This window comes from Pinus tabuliformis, chromosome 9 (genome assembly GCF_031772625.1).
Source record: "Pinus tabuliformis cultivar Carrire ecotype Pingquan chromosome 9, CPIR1, whole genome shotgun sequence".
Taxonomy (NCBI): domain Eukaryota; kingdom Viridiplantae; phylum Streptophyta; class Pinopsida; order Pinales; family Pinaceae; genus Pinus; species Pinus tabuliformis.
In genome coordinates this window covers 524161564-524180758 of record NC_142307.1, presented here as the reverse complement: position 1 = coordinate 524180758, position 19195 = coordinate 524161564, and the positions used below count along the sequence as shown (strand labels likewise).

General features: G+C 36.6%; 1 long non-coding RNA gene across 1 annotated transcript; it reads right to left on the bottom strand.

Annotated features, from left to right (window-relative positions):
- Positions 1-388: 388 nt before the first annotated feature.
- Positions 389-12254, bottom strand: LOC149149521 (uncharacterized). Its single transcript, XR_016262632.1, has 3 exons — positions 12166-12254; positions 547-642; positions 389-449 (listed from the first exon to the last, which is right to left on the bottom strand). It is a non-coding gene; the product is annotated as an uncharacterized LOC149149521 (long non-coding RNA).
- Positions 12255-19195: the final 6941 nt, after the last annotated feature.

Genomic DNA, 19195 nt, shown 5'->3' with positions numbered 1-19195 from the left:
CAGAAGTTGGGATCTTTCTAATGATGGGCATTACTGCAAGGCAGCCAACCACCATCAGAGATTGCAACAAATTACTCAATTGTTGTTCTTTCACCTCAACAGGAAGCAGGTCATCCACGTCCTTGTCAACATTAAAAATTGATTCATCAACTGGGCATCCATATTCCCAGTACTTGCGGCCAACTGAATTGTGGTCTCTTTCAATTCCTTAAGTGCCTGCATAAATGGTTGGGACATGACAAGACAAATAAATAAAGGGAGAGGAAAATTAGATAAAATGAAACACCCAAACTCAAAAATAAGACCATTACCAAGGCAGGTGGAGGCTGATAAACCATTGGGGTCTGCATTTGCTCATAGGCTTCTTGCATGTTTCTGTATAATTTCCCTAAGGTTGAATTTTTCTGCATACTTTTCCAGATTGTTGTCACTAACTTGCTAAGCACCAACTGTAACAAAAGTACTTGTAAGTTACTCGTCTATAAAATGTCTGAATTGTGTCTTTTCCCTGAGAAGCTGCAATTGATAATTCCAATATATTAGTACCTGATGTTTGAGGGTAGCTAAGCCTTTCATGTGCATTGGAGATTCAGGAATAACACCATTTGAAGGAGGTATGCCAACAATACCACATAAAATAGTCTGTCACAATAAAAGGAAAATTTATGAATCCACTAGAGATTTTTTATGGAGGTGAAAACAAAGAATGAAGAGTTAGATCAAGATGTCTTCAGGAGAGCAAAAGCTCTTCCAGAATAGGGTAGCCAGTGATAGTTGAACCTAAACATGAACCCTGACAAAAATTACAACATAGTTCTAAATAATATATATTTACTGTGGTAATGGGCCTTGACATAATCTCTGCAATAATGGCCCTGCTTGATACAACATCATTTTTCAAGGGTTTTTTGTGAACTTTCCTTTAAACTTTTCTATGCAGACTTCTTCCCTTTCTTCTTAGTGATTTCAGTGTAAGTGCTCGGTATACACTCTTTTAAGTGAATCTGTTCCAGCAATGTTCTTTCTACAGTAACATTCCACCAAGAAAGTTAGCCACTTTATCAGTGGCATTCACACTGGTCACAAATGGCTGAAACATTTTTTTCAACCATTGGAACAGTGGCACTACGAACTTTAGGATCAATTCTATCATCAACTGCTCCAAATTGATCTTGCACATCCTGAATACGTATCGTATAAACAACCAATCATTTAAAATGCATACAGTCATTTCCTAGAATAGAGAATCCTTGTTCTGTTAGAGAATCCTAGTCCAAATCTTACAAGAACTAATCAAACTTCTAATTTGAGGACCAATATGATCTGCAATAGTAAAACTTATAATGTACTGCACATCTTCATTGTGCGCCAAAAGCTTTACTAATTCTTTAGCAACAGTGCAATTTGTCTTCTTACCCTCCACAAGTCTTAACAATCAATTCTTCAATTATATGTTTAGCACCCTTCACTTGAAGATAGGATAATTCTTCCCATCAAGCTTAACGTTGGGTAGAGGGATGCTTTAAGATGAAGCTATCCTCCCCCTTGCTCAACAATTCTCTACAGATCTCAGAACAGAACCAAAGGTAATCTCAGGAACAGCGTACTATACTACTATGACAAAGAACCACAATTCTGAAAGAAACATCAGTTTGGTTAGGATCTTCAAATAGCTACCAAGGAATCAAGCAAATGCTGCTCTGCAATTCCAAGACTTCAAGTATCCAGATGCATTGCATTGCTCTATGGCACATCAATGCAATTAATTAAGCATAGAAATAACATCTCTATGTAGCGGCACTTAAAATATTACAAAAGGTGATCATTCACTGTGGTACATTCCAAAAAATATATAATTATTGTTGCCACATCATCCAGATTTAGAATAATAATCTATTGGAATGGACACATTGATAAAAATTCCATTGTTGAGTTTGGGTTTGAGTTATTTCTTCCTCTAACTGCTCTCCAAAGCTAACTATTCAAACCAAGTCACCCTTCAATGACATACAACTCACAAGGTTCTCAAAGGCAGAAAAATCAAAAGCGTATAACAGTTAATATGTCCTTTACTGCTCCATTTTCAGGTGAAAGATTCTCAGTAATATAAACAGATCTTCCAATAGTCAACATGTAACAACAACCAAGAAAATATAGGAATCCACCAATAAACTATAATGCAAGGTCTTTTTTCTCTTTTCGAAAGGTTTCCATGAAAAACTTGTTCAAATTCATTTGTAGAGTAAGCACATAAAACGTTAATGTAATTAACCTTGAGCATGGAACATAATTCTTCTTAATCTCCATGATATTCAAGAATCAAACTCCAATGGCAGCATTGGCTTCAACACGTCTTCCTTTTATCCCTTCAAAGCTGCCATGGGTCATGATGGCTTGATCAATGATCGCATGCTCTTAAGACCATACACACCCTAATACCAATTGAAAGAAATAAATAATGATCTAGAAACGAGAAGAAGAAAGAAAGTGGTGTAAAAGGCCCAAAATCAAATCGAGCAAGTGCCCTTGATTATATAGGATATTAATAATAACCACCTTATAATAGTCAACCCTAACATGTGACCAAGTTCATAATACATAGGATAAAAACTGTATTACAAGATACACATGAAGATGTTCAAGGACTTAAGATTAGGAGTCATGACTAAGCCAAAAGGTTGACATTTATAGGCTTCCATCCTCCCAAACTAAGGCTTGGTCCCTTTTAGGGTTTAGAGAGGGTAAGTTATAGTTTATTTGATTCACCTCCCAATTTGGGGAATCTCCCTAAGGTTTTCCTAGACACTTTAGGACCTCTTTGACCCTAGCACTCTCTCTAGAGAGCTCTCCAAACCCTAGTTGCTCCTATTCTAGAGTGATAATGATGTTCTAATATGATCTTTCTTTGGCTCACAAGTACAAATTTGCCTTGGGACCTCTTTCTCCAATGCATAGATCCACTTGCCACTTCCCCTCTCCTCATTTCCTTATAGTATGCATTTGTTGTTAGGGGCTTGGACCATGTCAACCACACCACATGGTATCTCCTCATGCAAAGGGCTTTCCTTCAAATATGTAGCCTCAAACAAAGTGTCCTTGCCCCAAATATATCAAAGGTGAAACACACCTCCAAATATGCATAATATGCCTTGAATAATACATAAAAACCTCATAAAGGAGCTTTAACATCCTTTAATGTAGAATGTGTCTCGAGCAAAGTGCCCTTGCCCCAGATATCTAAAAATTGAAAGACACCTCCAAATATGTGGAATATGCCACAAATAATATGTAACACCCTGTAAAGGTGATTTAGAATACTTTAATAGCCTTCATGCAGAAGACATCCCTATTCAAAGGGGTGGTTACCAAAATGTTCCTCTTTTCACCCTTGAAGTAGAACATTTCTCATCAAGTGTCATCCTTTTAACCATACAAGAGCTTCTACCACCACATGGCATCATTCAAGTAAGGGTTTTCATCCTCTAGCCTCTTTCCTTTCCACCTATCATGCTCTAGGCATCGTCCTAGATAGGGTGTGTTACTCTCCCTACCATTTTTCATACTTTGGACCTCCAATGTGCAAGGGGATTCCTCCTTTTGGTTGTTTATGACCCCCCTTACCATAAATCATGTTCTAGGCTCCTAATGTGATAGGAGGCTCCTATTCTAGGGCTCCCTTCCTCATATTATTCACCAATGGGATCCAGAGCCTTAGCTTCAACATAGGAACAAGGCTCTCCCTCAGTGATGCAACAAAAGGTAATGTAATCATAACCCTAGTTCAAATATGTGTCAAGTGTGCCCAAGTGAAACTTCATGGTGAGATGTAATTTCAAAAAAACCCAAGAGTCTCTTGCATCCTACAACTACCCCTGAACTCCATGAGTCTTCTCCTGTGCTCAGTGTGAAAGAAAAACCCATGAAAAATCTACATGACCCATACATTTTCAAAGGCAACAAACTATATAAGAGTGTAGAGAGATGCTATTATAAAACAATATCACCCCTAAATGGCAATACAATGTCACAAACTAGTGAAGGTGGAATCCAACAAGATTTTGGTGAAAATATCTACAAGTTGATCAATTGAAGGAACAAAATATCTACAAACTTCCTCCTGTATCTTTCCAAAACAGATCTCTGTCAAATATAAAATATCTCAAAGATTTCAGCTAAACAAACCTTGCTTTGGATTTTGTTAGATCAGCGAGAGCTTTGTGATGTTGTAAAACAAATACCACATCTTTGTGATGTTGTGATTTTGTTACATTCATGCATGCCCTCCCCTCGATGGGTAACTGTGCCTTCCTAATTGAAGACAATACATTCATACATGTGCTTCATCCAGTGATCCTACTAAACTATTGCGCCTCCATTAGAGGATCTCTTATGTGCCCTCTACTAAAGATCGACTTTCCTCTGTACAAGCTAGAATGTATTTGTTGAAGGATGATGTTGTTGTCGAAGGAGAACAACTACTGAGAAATAGGTAAAATCTAAGACTACCTCCACTCTTGTATCAAATAAAAGTAAAATTGTTGTCAAATTAAGCAATATTGTTAAGCAATTTTCTCTTTGTATATTCAGCAAGCCAAAAATGAAAAATATTATATCATATGTGGGTACATGGAGCAGTTAGAAATCAGTTTACTGTCGTAGACTGAAATGGAGTACAACCCTTTTACAAGGCCTATGGTACCAAGTGCAACATCTAATCTTCTTCTGGAAAAAAACTAAAAGAGCTTTATTTCACTTTGAATTTCAAATGCTTGTTAAATGATCAAGTGGTAGTTGCAAAGAACAACTCAAACTGGGTGATATCAAAACAAAATAATTTAGTATTTCCAAGACAAAATAACATTACTGATGTATCTCTGGATTCCATGAAAACAAAGCAATTTGATGTATTGAAATGATATTAGGAGATTAGTAAAGAGGATCAAATTAAGTGATGTTATGGCCATACCATTGTATCCATTTACGCTTCGAGCGAAGAGACTCAGCAACACCAAGAACATCGAGTGCCCTCCAAGAAAATGTAGTCCTTGTGGTTTGTAGAGAGTCTTCACACTCTAACATTGGGCTCTTCAAACCATCTCTGCACAAGGTCATTACAAATGTAAAAAATCAGCAAGACACAAATTTGGTAGTAAATATGACCAAAAGAAGAACTAGTGCAAACAATTTTCACAATCCTGTTTTTGAAACCAACATTATAATCTCCTTAGCATTATGATCAGCTGTCAGTGTTCTTCCCAAGTCAGCAAACTCAGCTCCGCCTTGAAAAAGTGTAATTGCATAAAAGGAATGTCGGTCTCATGCCAATAGGTCTCCTACGATGAATGCGCAGGAACCTAGTACATAGACCATTTTTCTCTTCGCTTAGCTACCTAGGGCTTATTTCCCTTCCAAATATCAATAATTCTTTTCCAAGAAAACATAAAATAAGAATAATATTTTACTATATTCTAAAAGGTGAAGATGTTGAAATCATGCCACAAAGTGAAAGGAAATCAAATATCTTTCCTCAAACCACCAAATATATAAAGAAAACAACAATAATTATAAAAATAAAACTAGATCTGTCGATCTATGCATGAAATGAGTCAAGCGACTAAAAAAATATGACCAAAATAAACCAAAAATTTCAAACTTGACAAAATCCTCTAAACAAGCAGCAAACAAACTGCTAAAATTTTCTAAGATATTAGAGCTAGACATCAACGCAATTTCATGTACTTGAATAAGCCCATTGTTGCTTAGCGTTAGACTTCTTAAATTAGTTATTTATCATTTAATACTAGGACACTGTCTATGTGAAAAGAAATAGGTCCCAGCTTCATCAAATCTGACTTCATTTCAAATCAAAGATCAAATCCAAAGGACACTAACTCGTTACTCTTGGATGGTGCTAATGTTAAATACACAAAATAACAAAAAATAAAGATATGATAAAAAAGTAGACCTGCAAGATTATATTGGTCGAGTGTGACAGGGACACAAATAACTGAGACTAGAGAGATTTATAGAAGGCAGTAGTTACTATTGTGTGATTAGTGGTATGGTGGAGAGACCTACCAAGAAGGGACGTTGGTCTCGGAAAAGTATAGTAGGGAGATCCATAGAGCATTTATGTAAAAGGAAGATGAGAAGTGTCGTCTTCAAGTTGGTTTATGTTATGGTAGAATTTTGTTGGTGATAAGTGGTAACAAAACACTTACATCAATAGGTAAAAAGTAAATTCGGGGCATGAGTTGGACTGACTCATGTTATCTCATCCCTTAATGGTCCTAAGGACATGTGGGGACCCGAACAACTTAGTACCTAAAAGACTTGAAAACATGGCTGACAAATCACTGACAAGAAATGGCTAGCAAATGACTTGAAAGTCTTGTTAAATTTGTTATTTATCATTTAATAATAGTCAGACACTATCTATGTGAAAAGAAATAGGTCCCAACCTCACCAAATCCAACTTTATTTCCTGTCACAGATAAGAAACAAACAATGTAATGATTAAATATGAAACATCAATCTTAAAATAACACACATCAAAATAATGTTGCTGCAATGTTACAATGAAAAATACAAATATAGAACCTATTTTTACCTGAAGTTGACATATAGTAATTTTGCATGATCAATGGAACATGTATACCAAAATAAGAGTCCTAGGGTATTTCAATTTCCCAGTTCTCATCTTGGTCCTCATTTTCTAAATTGTGAACATGATCTTCTCTAAATGAACTGTCATTATGAGCCTCCAAAACATTATGTTCTATATCAAGTTCATTAGATAGATTTATTATATTGTTTTCTCCCCTTCTATCACAATCTGATCGCCAAAGAGTTAGCGCTCTTTCATATGGAAAATTGTCAATGTCATACTTTGTTACATATAATCTTAAACATGTATCCACATGTTTATCAAGCTTGTTCCTCAACTTTGACTTCAAGAATGATAATGCACTAAACATTCTCTCATCCTCCACTGATCCCAAAATCATGGTTTGACACAAATCTGCTAATTTGAAATATTCTGATATGTTTTCTTGCAGGTATTGGCTAGCACTTAAAGTAGTCCATAATCTTGTTATAGCACCATTTTCATTAGGATTCTCCAAAAAAGGATATTGCTTCCACATTGTTTCAGCAAAGCGTCCACCTTGTTGATACAATTTTGATGAATCTAAAATACCTTCAATTTGTTCTCCATGTATCCAGACTTTCTTGCAAAAATGGTCTACTAAACATTTTAATCTTTTTTGAAAATCAGCTTTTAAAGTTCTTCGACATTGACAATTGTTCCAATATTGAGGGTATACCACACACATGGCCTCCAACAATTCATCTCGAGGAAATCGTTCTCTTATCTCTAATGATAGTGATCTTGCAATTTCTATCAAATTTTGTCTCACTGAAATCACAATATTATCAAATTGGTCTCTTGACACGGGGCAATCTTTGGTGATTCGTCCTGTCTTACTAATATAATGAAAGGGAACCATATACCCACGCACTACGATACATAGTATCCCTTTTTCATCAAAGGTCAAAATTTTTTCAGTATTTTCTATATTGATGATCTCAGTCCAACTTTTAAACTCTGGACCAGTAAAAGAGTCTGGCATCATATACAAATTATCCAATGCAAGACATGCTGACTTTCTTGCATTTGTGTATTCCGCAATATACATTGTGCGATTCTGAGACATTTTCACGAGGACATTCATTTCATGTAGCATAGGAAGAATTCCAGCCAATGTCAATAATGTCTCTATATTAGTTAGTTGAGAAAGAAGATCTTGAGCTTTGTCTACATTATAGCGATTTTCATACATCAACCCTACCAAAGATTTGAACTCACTAAATAGTCTTTGAGCTGGTCCATTTAATGAGATCCATCTTGTATCAACATCTTTCAGTAGTTTTTTTCCATCCGTAATACCATCTGCAAATTGTTGAAACTCTAAATATCGTTTGGGACTACGAGAAAAGTATGCATGAGTCTCACGTACAAGATCTTCAACTTTTGAAACTGATGGAAACTTGCTTACTATTTTAAATGCAAGATTCATCCTATGAGCCATACAATGAATATTAAGCATATATGGTGAAGCTGATAGTTGTAGCCTAACACAAAGGCCATTCCTTTGTCCTTGCATTACCGCTGCTCCATCTGCTCCAACACATACCAACTTTTTTGCAATCATTAATTCATCCATACCACTTTCCTTCAATCCATTAAGAACAAGTTCATAAATATTTTTAGCTGTAGAAGTCTCTCTCATCTTATTAATCCCAAGTAGATAGGAATGTCTAATATGGTCATTAACCATATAAATGCTCATGCAAATCCATGAAGTATTATCTATAGCTGTAACCTCATCTAAAGACAATGCCAAAAACCTAGCATTTGCAATCTTCTCTTTCAAATCATCCTTTTCTACTTGAGCTAGATATCCTGCCCATCCCCAACCACTAGTTACAGACTAATGAGAAGATGGAAAGTTTGGCACTTGAAGAAAAGATAGTAATTTCATGTGATCTGGATAATCTGTCATAGGACGACCTTTAGATAAGATGTGAAATACAGTGCTCAATTGTATCGTCTTGGATAAAAAATTTCTTTCCATCGTCTTTTCAAATAGAGATATGATGGTTCCTCCGTCCGCCTCAAGTTTCCTCTTACATAATAAATATTTTTTATATTCTTCTGCATATTCAACATGTCGACATTCCTCGGAAGATTTCCATCTAACAATAGATTTCTCTTTACCATTTACAATTTTCTTTTCATACACCTTTCCTGCATGCTTTTGTACCGTATCTAGCTTCATCTGAAATTTCACTTCCTTTTGAGTTTTCCAACTACACGCAATACATCTAACTTGTCGGAAAAGATCTTTCTCATTTGTAGGAGGTATTTCTTCAATAAATGGAAAACTTGAGACCCAATTTTCTTGGAATCATCTTCCTATGGCCCACTGGCCTCTTTTCCTTTTCCGCGAATGGATTGTGTCACTTTCCAAGGAAAAATATTTAACATTTTCATCACCAATTTCTGTTGAAACTGCATTTATCTCACCCTGACCACTTGAGGAACCTATTTCTTCATCCATCGTATGGATATCAAATGCATTTCCACAAGAGTTAACCTCTCTCTCAGTAACAGATTGTTCAAAGGAGCTTGAATCATGAAGAGAATGTGTATTTTTGGATGGAGCCTTTTGAAAGTATGATAATACATCTGTTTGCCTTAATGGTTTCTTCCCATGATTATCTTTTGACATCTCACTAAATATTCCACAAGTAAAATTTCCAACCGATCTGCAAACCTGCATCAACAGTTTTCAAGCGTTGAGATATGCTTCATATAAATTCACTTGTTCATAGAAAATAGAATTATACTTTGCAAAATAATTGTTGAGTCAACATTGAAAGAACATATATCAGAAATTGAATTTTGAGGCAAAATGGAATTTCACAAAAATTATTTAACAATGATAATGGGAAACTATTAAATTTTAAGACATAAAATATAATAATTCATTTGTATAACATTGAAACAACATCACTTTCTTTGAATTATTCCTAATTTCCTACAGAAGTTGGTTGACAGGATTCAGGACCTGGTCCCCTCCTCCCAAGCCAGCTTACAGTATGTCTACCATGCCCAAAACTCAAAAGCTAATGCTAAGCCAAATGAAAGGGTATTGCTACCTGAGGAAGAAATTTGAACAACCAGAAATCTAAGTATGGAAAGGGTAGAGCCTCCATCCCTTAGCATGTGAAAAATAAATGGTTAAAATATAATAAGATGGAAAGCTTAATTTGGAAGTCTTGACAGGGTCAAGGAAAGCCACTATTACTTCCACATCAAGAGGTTTGTTTAGAGAAAAGCTCATCTACTGAAAGTCAGGGCTTCTTTCTAACCAATCACTAGCCTTAGGAAGATGAGACTTCAAGAGAAACAATCAAGTCTGAAGATATAGGAGTTGATGAATGCCATTGCTCAGTTGGCTTGGCATTCTCTGTTTTATAAATCAAACAGTGTAAGCGGAACTATTTTGAGGAGTGCAGAAGGTTTAAGCATGTCTAGTTCCAGTTTTTCCATTTTGCAGCATTCTCAGAAATTTATAGTCTGGAGTATCAAAGAAAGTTATCTCAGGAATGTTCTCAACTATGATCAAAAGTCTAAATACCTACCTGTTTTTACTGACATCTAAGTGACAACAATTTTCTCATGTAATTCTTCTTAAAGCCGAATTTTTCAAGGGGTTGTGCTCCAAGTGGGCTATTAGAGCCTGCCAACCCACAACTTCAATGACCAAAATATTCTAGGCAATACAGTTAGTACAGAAGAAATATATTTTATAGATATAGTATCATCGTTCAATACCTGCCAACAAAAAAATTTAATCCTGACCAACTTGTAGGATGCTGCAAGTCAAGACTCAGATTGAAAGGTTGTCTTGCCTTTATTACAAAGTTCTATCTAATTTTGTAGCATAAGATATAAGGCTGAGAAACAATGTAGATAAGGCAAGATAATTTTATTTAAGTCTAAATAAAGCCCGACAGATAGGTAAATGGGACTACAAAGTACAACTAGTGATGCTAATATGTAGGGGAACCCTTATATGGTCTGGTTAAGAATTTAGAAAAATATTCAAATTCTACCCGGACTGTGGTAGGTATCCTAGGTTTATATCCTCAATTAAATTTCAATATCTTTTTTCTAAACACAACTTAGTTTTGACTTAGTCTTTGATTTTCCATATGCTTCTCTACCAGCATACTGGCTCCCCTTGTGTTTTCTCTGTGAGCACTGCTTTGTAACCAAGCTTTGCTGTGTAGCCGACTGAATCAAGGTTGTTAGACCAATTTAATTCATCCTCCTTATCTCTAATTTTGATTGTACTTAGTTGCAATATGTTAAGTTGTTAACATAGCCAACTCGATTGTCAAACGAATATCCTTCCAAAGCTGTTGACCTTGCTGATATCTAGTGCTGTTTCTGCATGGTGGTCAAATTTGGATCCACAATATCAGCTTGATTGTGTGCCATTGTTATGCAGGGTCTCAATAGTTTCTTCATTAATCTCCTGGAGCCTTTTAAACCTCACCTAGGGATCTTCACCTATTCTCACTTTCTCTCCATTTCCTATTCTCCACATTGTACTTAGTTGTAATATGTTAACATAGCCATCTCGATTGTCCTTTGAACCTCCTTCCAAGCCTGTTGACCTTGCAAATTTCTAGTGCTGTTTCTATATGGTGATCAATTTTGGACATAACATCAGCTTGAGTGAGTATGCCATTGCCAGGGTCTTGATAGTTTCTTCATTAATCTTGTGGAGCTAGGTGTCTTCACCTATTTTCACATTCAATCCATTTCCTATTCTCCACATTGCCAATTTCCCAGCAGAGGAAAAGATTGAACAAGAGCCTTTTAACCATTGAGACATTTGTAATAATTTTATTTGGAAGTCTAATCCATTCCTCCAAAGATCATAGGTCCACATATTTTTTCCCTATGACTTGATGCCACAAACTTGCCCCTGTATTACTTTCCATATTCTCTTGGAAACTACAGCCTTGCCATAATAGTGTGTATTTTTTTAAACTCTCAACCTTCTTTTGGTTTGGCTATTTCTTTCCATTTTATGAGGGAGCATCCTTGATTTTAATTATGTAACTTACACACACGTAAGCTATAAATGATAAACTTGAATTTTATTAGGAAAATAAGTAATATAACTTTAGATCGTTGAAAGTTGCAGTTTGAGTAATGAAGGCATTTCATCCATTGATGAATGAAGCACTAACGAAGGTGCAGAACAGTTTATAGGCCCAAAACCTGACGGGATCAATCCCAGCTTTCAAGCAGCAATACTGCCTGTAACTTCAACAATTATATTTTCTAATAGTGCAGCAATACAATAAAGTATTTCCTGGTTTGCTGTGCATTACAAGTACCATGTAGGTACAACAGTCGTGAAATCAGATACATTATGGAAAAACGACCAAAGGCAATCTCTCAGATTTCTCTAACACTGTAGTGTTGATGAAATTCCACTGCTTCAAAGTGCTTACAAGTATTTTCAAACGGCAGCACATTCTAAATTTACTCATATTACACTTGAGAACTAGAACACATACCGCTTGAGAAGAGAGCTGCTGCCGCTTCAAGTACCTCAAGCTCAAACTAGTCTGTTGTTCTTTCTTGCATCAAAAGAACTGAGTACAATAAGAAACAAGTTCCATGAGTATAAAATCAACAAATACAAATGAATATTACATTTTTTATCATCACCCAACGAACAAGAACCAAACAAAACTCAAGTCTAAGGGAAGGTTTATCAACTTGATGTGGAAAGAAGTACCATGAACAGGTATACCCCATCTTCCGGAAAGCAATTGCAATCCCTGAGAAAAGAAATCATCTCATTGTCTACCACAGTACAGACTATCGACATCTGAGACAAAAATTCATTCCCAAGTAGTCCAAAGCACCTCATAGCAGTTTCTCTATTACAAATCAGACAATATTAATACAACAGATTTCTTGCCTCGAAAACTTTTCAAAAGGTCTATACAAAACTTGAACTACAGTCTATACAGACACTGTGTTCAATCCAGATTTTGATTACAGGTGTGTGTGTTGACTTCAAGTTTGGCCTGGGAGAATTATTACACACTTTAAGCAGATTCTGTGAGGTTTCAAGGCACAGTGGGAACAAATCTTCAACTAAGGAGGTTGAGAACTGTCTAGTGACCTAGAACAACTAAGTGGGTTATGCGAAGATATTTATTAAGGGTGGTTGTGTTGAAGGTAGTAGGGAGGTTTAGAACGCAAGACAGGGGCGAGTATAGTCACTGTGAGAAAGAACTTGTGGAAAATCTAGGAAAATCAAGATTGTTTGTTATGTCAAAGGTCAAAGGAATAGAGCAATTGACTAGTGGGTCATAACGTAAGGTTCCACAGTTAAGGCTGCTAGAAAAAGGGACCGGAAGAGCCAAAAATGGGAAGGTGAATGAATGAGATGGACTACGTTGAATGATGGAAATATGAGAGTAGCCAAAAGGTATGCATTAAGTGGTACTAGAGCAATATTGATGCTCTTGGGGATTGACAAGTGATTGAGGAGGTTTCTGCAGTGAACCAAAAAGATTTATAAGATTGCTCGTGAAGAAGAGACATCAAAGTTGAGACAAAGAAACCAAGAAAATTTTGGGCAAGAGGAACCTAAGAAAAAAAGTGAGGAGAGAAAGAGATTGAGAACGGAATACAGGATTGGAGCATATTAAAGAAGTACCAACCAAGTGTAGAGCTAGGAAGAACTGAGATATTGAGACCTCAGAGGTTAAGGAACTAGTAGGTAACTGGTTTGTATTTTTTTTTAAATGTATACAAGGAGTTAATCCTTACAGTGGTAATAGTATAAGGAGTGGTAATAGAGGACCAATAAAGTTCTTAAAGTGTATGGCAAGAAACTTACAACAAATAGGCTACAAAACAAAACATAGAAGGTTTCTAGCTGAGGTCCTCAAAGAGAAGAGAACAAGTGGAGTTCTCAAAAGGTGAGAAAAGTGTAGAAGCCATAGAAGACCAGAGCATGCTCAAGTGGGTTCCAGAGGAGGGAACCAGAGGAATACCAAAAGCCTAGGTTGAGGTGAAGTGGGTGAGATATTGGGTAACAAGTGATGGAGAAGAATTTTTAAAGGGGCTTGAGTGTAGCTCACAATGAGCAAGAGAAAGCTCACAAGAAAGGAGGAAAGAAGATGGCTACTGATGGACATAATTCAAAGAGAGGCCATAACAAAAGGGAGAAGCATGCCAAGGAAAATGGCATGAGTAAAGAAGAAATTGAAAAGGAGATTTATGAGTTGAAGGAGAGATTCAACATAGTCAAAATGAGGCTTGAAAGAGAATACCAAAGGTAGAGATGGGACCTAAGGAAGAAGGCCAAATTACTTGTCAGAAAAAAGATTTTAAGAGGAAGCCCCCTAAATCTAGAAAGCTAGGGAGGAAGATGAAGCACCTGTTGAGCCCAAAGTTGAATTAGTTCACTATTTTGAACCAGAGCAGGGAATAGTCCTTGATGATGAGGAAGATGTTGAAGAGAGACTATCAGAGAGTCTCATGGACTGCATAAAGAGTTCAAATCAACATATGGATTTGTTGATAGAAGATATGGTGGAAAAAGCATCATAACAATAGAGGGAGCTACACAAAGAGGATGTCGATGAGACAATAAATGAAAGTCTCATGGGAGGTTAGCTAGAAGTGCTCGTAACATATATACCATATGGGGCTAAAGAGCTTGGTGATTATGATACTGATGCTATGTGTATAGATGCAGATGATAAGGATTTTCAAGAGGGACAATCATTCATAGTTGTCATAAGAATAGAAGAAAGAGAAGGAGTACCTTCCTAAAGCATGGAAGGAAGACAAAATTTGATGTTGGAGGCATCAGAAGAGGCCAGGTAACCTTTTATTTTTAAAATTGGTGAATTTTATGTGAATGCATGCTTTGCATGTGAGGAGAATGGACAACTGGTCCAAAAGGAGAACGAGAGCACTAAATTGATCCAAGAAATCCAAATTGAGGTAGTAGATGCTAGACAATCCTCAAGGAAGGATGAGTTTCCAAAAGGAAAAAACAATGCATAATGAAGCCAAGATAACCTTGCAAGCAATTTTCAGAAGTGACCATGGATCCTAGCAGCCATGTGAAAGATGGATAACAAAACCAAGTTTATGTTAAGACAAGGAAGGAGGCAAAATTATCCCTCAAATGTCATTAAGGAGGAGGCCTTGAACAATCAAAGAATGCATCTATAAGAGAGAAATTGTAGAAGAGGGGATGAACAACATCATGATGCAATGTTCTTTAGAGATCGGTTGATCAATCCAAGGTTTAAGGATTGGCTTGAGTAACATTGTTCAAAGAATGCAATCAATAAGACAAAGGTGTCGAGCTTATTGCTGCAACTGGAGAGCTTGGTTCAACAACAAGAATTATGAATGTTGGCACCCAAGGTATAGTACAATTAACCACAAAGAGAGACTCATTTGTCATGTGAAGTCCTTGAGATGAAGACTACAATTGTGGAGGAGATTGTATTCTAGTATGATGGCAAAGGATAACCAAATGAAGAGGAGAAGGGAGAAGGATTATCTCTCATCGGGCAACAATGGTGGAGGTAGCCAAGTTTTTTGAACACATTAGAGTTGTTGTTGGATGATGAAATGACAACTAAGGTAGTACATTCTAAATTTACTCATATTACACTTGAGAACTAGAACACATACCGCTTGAGAAGAGAGTTGCTGCCGCTTCAAGTACCTCTTATGAAAACTTTTCAAAAGGTCTATACAAAACTTGAACTACAGTCTATACAGACACTGTGTTCAATCCAAATTTTGATTACAAACACCATTGAGGCCATACGGTATCTCCAATTTTTCACATCATTGAGGTCCTCAGTATCTCCAGTTTCAAATAGCATTCAGGCCACATTTGCTTCAAAGTGCTTACAAGTATTGTCAAACGGCAGTACATTCTAAATTTACTCATATTACACTTGAGAACTAGAACACATACCGCTTGAGAAGAGAGCTGCTGCCACTTCAAGTACCTCAAGCTCAAACTAGTCTGTTGTTCTTTCTTGCATCAAAAGAACTGAGTACAATAAGAAACAAGTTCCATGAGTATAAAATCAACAAATACAAATGAATATTACATTTTTTATCATCACCCAACGAACAAGAACCAAACAAAACTCAAGTCTAAGGGAAGGTTTATCAACTTGATGTCGAAAGAAGTACCATGAACATGTATACCCCATCTTCCGGAAAGCAATTGCAATCCCTAAGAAAAGAAATCATCTTATTGCCTACCACAGTACAGACTATCGACATCTGAGACAAAAATTCATTCCCAAGTAGTCCAAAGCACCTCATAGTAGTTTCTCTATTACAAATCAGACAATATTAATACAACAGATTTCTTGCCTCGAAAACTTTTCAAAAGGTCTATACAAAACTTGAACTACAGTCTATACAGACACTGTGTTCAATCCAGATTTTGATTACAAACACCATTGAGGCCATACGGTATCTCCAATTTTTCACATCATTGAGGTCATCAGTATCTCCAGTTTCAAACAACATTCAGGCCACATTTGATATAAATAGTGCTAACTGACCCATGACTCAGGCAAGAAAACACCCAATTCCCCCACTCAACCCTATGAACGAGCCCATACTTGGCAACATGACTATAACGCTCCCTCTCACCATAAAAGACATTTGAGACAATTGTACCGAGATCAAGCTGAATGAAAAATATGAACAATACAACAATCATTGCCTAGATCTTTCCAACACGAACAATACATGGGAATCAGAAGCAGGAAGTTGCCTTCTCCATCACAATATTCATCTTGGGATACTGGCAGACTGCAAACATCCAAATGCTGTAATATTTAGGGTAAGTACTGATAACTTTCCAGCTCAACAACACAACGAAAGGGAGGACACAGACAATCATAAAAAGAGTAAGCAGATCACTGATACTTATCCCATGCTTGAATATCAGCAGAGTTAATATACCTTTTACACGAACATGAGAATAAAGGGGCCTAATTTCTTGCGCTCAGCCAACAATTCGGTCAAGTACCGACTGTTGTTGTTGCTGCTGCAGTGGCATGAGCCGTTCAAATCCAAGAAACAATGGATACCGAAACCAGAGAAGAATAAGCGGATTGAAATCTGAAAATGCAAGAATATCCCACCGAAACTGCTGCTGCTAACTAGAACATTTAGATTTGTGAACTAGGATGAAAAAACCTATTTCAAAACCATTTTTATACAGGGACCCAGGAGCCATATACACCAAAACAGCGGGCTGAATCCGTCAAAACAGGGAGCCGCCCTCCATTTGAAAACAAATTAAGCTCCACCCTCCATTTCAAAACAAATCTAACATCCCATGACCAAATTGACCCTCACAAACCACTCCCGGGACCAAATCGACCCTCACAAACCACTCCCAAACCAGAAAACCCAAACTGTAAATCAAAAATGGCGATTTTGCTCTCCCAAACCAGGAGCAAATATCAAAATGGGGGCGATTTTTATCAAATACGATTCCGCAAATATCAAAATGGGGCGATTTTGATCAAATACGATTCGGTTAATTTATCCGCCCTGGGCTAAAATAAAAAAATAAATTAATTTTTAAATAAAATATGGGCTAATTATATATATATAAAAAATTATTATTTTAATTAAAAATTCGCCCCATTAAAATATAAAAAGCCTTAAATTTCGCCTTTGGGCGATTATTCGCCCCTAAAATTAACCTTGGAGAGAGTGCTGAAAATGGCAACAAGAAATGCTAAAAATAGCATGGCTATAAATAGCAGTTTGGGTACCAGTGTTGGTCATTGCAACAAGGAATGAAAAATGGAAGTGCTAAAAATAGCGTTTCTATAAATAGCATTTCGGGATGGATTCCAATTTTAGTTAGTCCCTGAACTAAAGTTGAGAAGTAAAATTCGAATTTGATCTTAGCAGCTGTTAATTAATTCATCTTCAGTTAATTAGTTGGAGAAAATCAAACATGAAGTCTTTGTGAAGACATGCAACAGTTATCCCTTTGATTGAGGAAGTTATCCCTTAGTTAAAGAGATAAGGATGAGTTGTAATTTGAGTTGTAATTAGTTAGCTCAGTTAACTGAGTTAAGTCCAATTAGATTAGTTCCAATAGTTTGTGGAATTAATTGTGAGTTCAATTAGTTAATGCTTGCATGCATGTAACTTCTACTCTCCAGATAACTGAATATTCTCTCATAAATAACTCATGCATGTCAGTTCAGTTAGAGACCTAGTTGAGATCAGAGGAAGGGACAATGTACTATTAGTTGGAGGATTTTTCCTATATAGGAAACTCATCCATGCAGAAGGAATTATCTCCTTCAGGATTGCGCAGTTATTTCAAAGGTTAGTGAGCAGTGTGTGAGGTAATTACACACAGGTGGCAACATTGGACCCCAGGAGAAACTGTGCAAGGAAATAGGAGGCTTGGAGGGCAGAGGAGAAGGTTTGTGAGAAACCTTTGATTGTCTATGAGCAGCAATTGGATTGTACTAAGAGCTGGATAGCTTGTGGGCTAAAGCTTTGTGTAATCCGAAGATATTTCCACTTGTATGATAATACAGAGATCGGGGTTTTTAGCTGAGGCTTTCCCCAAAGTATTCTTCTGTGTTTCATGTGTATGATTTCTTCTTCTCTGTTATATGTGTTTTGATTGATCTACCTCAAATTGATTAAGCTTCCACAAACTTTGATTGTAGAAGTAAATCTAGTATTTTTCTTTATTATGTTGCATTATCAGTTTAATCTACAGTGAGAATTTCTACAATTTCATTAATGTAAAATACTGAAATATGCTTACAAACAGAAATGGAAATAAACTAACTCAAGCGATGGTAGCTTATCTCTAAGGAGAGATGTGGTGGCTACATGCCTCTGAACTGCGTTACAATGAGGCTCAAGGGCCTTTTTATTATTAAACAATAAGAGAAAAACCTTAACCCGAGGAGATGTAACACCAAGAGTTTAAGGGCCCCGTTGGGGTTAGTTGGACAACCAACTTCCCGGGGTCGTGACTTGGTCATATTATCTCCATCAGACGTTCATGATACCCCGTTGGAAAGATATGTCCGAGGAGTATGACGGAAAATATGATTTTATCAAAAAATCATTGGCTAGGTAAAAATGCACAAAAAGAAGAGGTAGATAGTGTATAAGGATATATGGAAGGATCTTTCGATAGGTTTTTTGATGGGGCATGCAAACAAAGGAACTGTGGATGTGGAGCATTTATAATGCTTGATCCAGGGATATATTATCACTTTTGGTGGGAGGGAGGAAGAGGCACTAAGTGCCAAAATAATAACATTTTGGGGGGTTCTGTCATGTTCTAGATGGTTGGGGTTGGAGACTATGCACATCTATGGAGATGCAAAAGGCATAATAGAATATGTAAAGGGGCACTCTCTATTTAACCTTCCCATTCTATCTAACTAGATGAGATGTATTAGGAACTTGGCAGGCTCCTTTCAAAACATTACATTGGGCACATATATAGGGAGAAAAACAAGATTGCAGATCTCC